Here is a 4,812-nt window from a genome sequence, read left to right as displayed (position 1 = left end):
TTTGCTCTACCAAGAATTGACCAGGTGATAGACTCCACAGCCGGATGCGAGTTGTTGAGCTTCTTGGATGCATACTCAGAATATCACCAGATCAAGCTGAATCCGTCTGACAGATTGAAGACCGCCTTCATCACGCCGTTTGGAGCGTTCTGCTACCTCACCATGACGTTCAGCTTAAGGAATGCCGGCGCCACCTTTCAGCGTTGCATGCAGAAGTGCCTCCTCAAGCAGCTCGGCAGGAACGCCCATGTTTACGTGGACGACGTGGTGGTGAAGACGGAAAAGCGAGGAACACTGCTGGAAGACCTCAAGGAGACCTTTGAGAACCTGCGCCGGTTCCAGATCAAGCTCAACCCCGAGAAGTGTGTCTTCGGAGTACCAGCTGGCCAGCTGCTAGGTTTCCTGGTCTCTGAACGCGACATAGAATGCAACCCAGTAAAAATCAAGGCCATCGAGAGAATGGAGGTATCCAGCCGACTGCTGGATGTGCAGAAGTTCACCGGCTGCTTGGCATCCATCAGCCGATTCATCAGTCGGCTGGGCGAGAAAGCTCTCCCCTTATACCAACTCATGAAGAAGACCACTTTTTCGAGTGGAACCATAAGGCGGACGAAGCTTTCCACCAGTTGAAGAAGATGCTGACTACTCCACCCGTCCTGGCGGCTCCGACTCCCAAGGAACCTATGCTCCTGTACATCGCCGCCACCAGCCGAGTAGTCAGCACAGTCATTGTAGTAGAGCGCAAGGAGGAAGGCAAGGCGCTACCTGTCCAGAGACCAGTATATTACTTGAGCGAGGTACTGTCGACCTCCAAGCAGAACTACCCCCACTACCAGAAGATGTGCTATGGCGTGCACTTTGCTGCCAAGAAATTGAAGCCTTACTTTCAAGAGCATCCAATCACAGTGGTCTGCATGGCTCCACTTGCTGAGATCATCGGTAGCAGAGATGCCTCTGGTCGAGTGGCCAAGTGGGCCATAGAGCTGGCTCCATACACCATCTACTACCAGCCCCGCACCGCTATCAAATCACAAGCACTAGCCGACTTCCTCGTCGACTGGGCCGAGACCCAGTACCTGCCTCCAGCGCCAGACTCCACCCATTGGCGGATGCACTTCAACGGCTCCAAGATGCGCATCGGCTTGGGAGCCGGCGTCGTCCTCACCTCTCCCAAAGGCGACAAGCTCAAATATGCACTGCAAATCCATTTTGCCGCCTCCAACAACATGGCCGAGTACGAGGCGCTCATTCACGGGCTCCGGCTTGCCAAAGAACTTGGCATCCGCCGGATCTTGTGTTATGGTAACTCGGACTTAGTGGTCCAGCAATCATCTGGCGACTGGGACGCGAAAGACGCAAACATGGCGAGCTACCGTTTCCTCATGCAGCAACTCAGCGGGTATTTCGAAGGGTGCGAGTTCCTCCATGTGCCAAGAAACGACAACGACCAAGCAGACGCCTTGGCACGAATCGGCTCTACCCGCCAAGCAATACCATCTGGCGTCGCCCTTCAATGCCTCCTCAAGCCGTCTGTCAAGCCTTCACTAGAATCAGACTCCATTTTTGTGCCGGCTCCTCCCGAAGACGGCGGATCCGACTCCAGAGCTCCGGCAGTCGGAACGGGGACTTTGGCAGGCGAATCCAAAGCTGCCACAGTCGAGCCCGGCCCGGGGACTACGATGACGGACTCGAAGATTCCAGAAATCGGCCCAAGGACCGCGCCAGTCGGCATGGGGACTTCATCAGCCCAGCAAGCGGCTGTTGATTCCAGCTCGCCGCCTCCCAGCCCAGCCGCCCTCGTCCAAGTCGCAGTTCTGGCAGTCGAAGAAATAGCAGCGCCCTCATGGGCCCAGCCCATCCTCAAATTCCTGGTGAACAAAGAGCTACCAATTGATGAGACCTCAGCTCGGCAAGTACAACGCCGGGCGGCAGCCTATACCATAGTCAACAGAGAGCTGGTCAGGCGCAGTGTCACTGGTGTCTACCAGCGCTGCGTAGAGCCAGAGCAAGGCCAGGCGATCCTCAAAGATATCCATCAAGGCGAATGCGGCCACCATGCGGCTTCAAGAGCACTCGTCGCCAAAGCTTTTCGGCATGGTTTCTTTTGGCCGACTGCCTTGGAAGAGGCCAAGGAGTTGGTCCAAAAATGCAAAGGGTGCCAGAAGTTCAGCTCCAAGCCGCACCATCCGGCTTCCGCGCTCAAGACCATCCCCATCGCTTGGCCTTTCGCAGTTTGGGGTCTAGACATGGTGGGACCATTCAAGACAGCACGAGGTGGCCTAACTCACCTACTTGTCGCAGTGGACAAGTTCACCAAGTGGGTGGAAGTGAAGCCAATTAAGAAACTGAACGGTCCGACTGCTGTGACCTTCATCACCGATTCACAATTCGGTACGGCATACCACACAGCATCATCACCGACAACGGCACAAATTTTGCCAAAGGCGCTTTGGCCCATTTCTGCGCAACACAGGGCATCCGACTGGACCTAGCGTCCGTCGCCCACCCGCAGTCAAACGGCCAAGTGGAGCGAGCAAACGGCCTCATCCTGTCTGCCATCAAGCCTCGGTTGATCGAGCCTCTGGAGCGCTCGGCTGGCTGCTGGCTCGATGAGCTGCCAGCCGTCCTCTGGAGTCTGCGCACGACTCCAAACAAGTCAACCGGCTTCATGCCCTTCTTCCTCGTCTACGGTGCCGAAGCCGTCATCCCAACGGACATAGAGTTCGACTCCCCACGAGTCAACATGTACACCGAGGAGGAAGCAGAAGAGGCACGACAAGACGGCATCGATTTGCTGGAAGAGGGCCGGCTATTGGCACTCAGCCGGTCCAGCATTTACCAGCAGAGCCTGCACCGATACCACAACAGGAAGGTCAGGCCAAGATCTTTCCAACAAGGCAACCTTGTGCTCCGGCTGATCCAACGAACAGCCGGCCAGCACAAGCTGTCGCCGCCTTGGGAAGGCCCTTTCATCATCAGCAAAGTACTAGGCAACGATTCCTACTACCTGATCGACGCTCAGAAGCCCCGAGCACGCAAGAGGGACGACTCCGGCAAGGAGACAGAGCGGCCATGGAATGCAAATCTTCTCTGAAGATTTTATAGTTGATGCAGTATGTACCACGCTACCTTTTGTATTAAAGTGCCAAGACTTCGGGCCCCCCGAGATGAGCTCGGGGACTGCCCTCTTTTGTCTGTATGATAAAAATTATGCCTACAAGTATGTTACTCTTTGTCATGCCGCTTGGCACCGGGCTCGACAAGTCGGCCCGGGGACTTGCCGCCTTGCACTATGAAATGCTTCCTGCAGCTGGACAAGTAGTGTGTAACACCTAAGCCGTCTTCTGTCAGAAGCCGCAGCTCGCAGAGCGACTGTACGGTGGGCAGAGGTAAGGTAGAATGGGTGCTCGCACAAAAAATGGCTAAGGACTCAAAGCGTAAAACATAGCTCAAGACGGCTTCCAGCCTTTCTCGCAAACCGACTCTCGGACAGTCGGATTGTCGCTTTCTATCCAACTTGCTCAAACAATCTTGAAATCGGCTAAGTACTTGCTTTCCCAAAGTAGCCTAGCACTTGATCCAGCAACAGTCCGCAGAAGCGGCTGTCCGATTGGCAAGACATGCAACTAAGAGAAAGCGGCAAAGGAAAACAGCCAAAAAGACAATGATCAAGAAAAGATATATATATATATATATATAACATAGGCCCTTGGCCGAATTGTCGAGTAGAGGATCAAAATACACCCCGCGGGTGGAATTGTGTGAACTAACAAGTTCTTCAAAAGACTACTGAAGCAGATAAAACAAAAGACACAGCGGCAGCTTAGGAGGCGGCAGACGGATTCAGGGGGTCGGAGGAGGCGCCAGCGTCAGGCGTCGGGGCGGTCGGCCGGCTAGTCTCGGCTTGATCGCCTCCGGCAGCAGTCGGGTCAGTCGCACGCGGCTCGTTGCTGGAGGCGCGGTCGGGCTGAGGCTGGCCGTCTGCTCCGTCTTCTGGTGCCTCCGCCTCGCCCTCATCCTCCTCCTTGACGCTGGAGCCAATAACCTCCGCCGAGTCTTCGCCGTAGTCTGGGTTCATCCCAAACCACTCTGGTGGTACCTCCTCGCCGTCTTCAGACCGCTCGGGGACGAAGATGCTCGTGTCGGTGTACTCGGCGATCACTGCAGCACGCTTGACGAGGGCGTCTTCCGCAGCCACCAGCTCCGGCTGGGCCTCCGACCGAAGCGTGGCCAACCGGTCTAGATCCAGCCCCGGGGAACCACGCCTTGACGAACTCCAAGGCCCGGCGCGCTCCAGCCCGGGCCGAAGAGCCCTTCCAGGCCTCGAGGCAACCAGCCGCGACCTCCAACCAGTTGGCCGTCAGGCTGGGGGTGCGTGGAGCCTGCATATCCGGCCAAAGGGCGGAAATCGCCTGGGCACCGACGCGCTGAAGCCGGCGCAACATCCGATGAGCCGGCCGAAGGCGAGCCTCGATGCTCAAGATGTGCTCATCAAGAGTTCGGGGGGCATCGGTGGCGATCTCCGCGCCCTCCGCCCTCCGACTTTCGCGATCGGCCTCGATGGCTTGGATAGTGGCCTGTGACTGCCCAGGGAAGAAGTCTGCAAAAGACATGAAGAAACGAAGAAGCAAGTCAAAAACCAGGAGTCGGCATGGTCTAAATCGGCAGCTCAAAGAAAGAAAATAAAGAGACTCACCATCAACGATGTCTTCAATCTCGTGGAAGCCGGAGGATAGCAGTGCCTCCTTGTCAGACCAGGAGGAGCGCTCGCTCGCGAACTCGGCCAAGAGGGAGGTTTTCGTCTCCTCCGCC

Source organism: Triticum urartu, chromosome 1A (assembly GCF_056163025.1).
Source record: "Triticum urartu cultivar PI428250 chromosome 1A, HENAU_Tu73, whole genome shotgun sequence".
In the NCBI taxonomy this organism is placed as follows: Eukaryota; Viridiplantae; Streptophyta; class Magnoliopsida; order Poales; family Poaceae; genus Triticum; species Triticum urartu.
Note: the sequence above shows the minus strand (reverse complement) of the source record.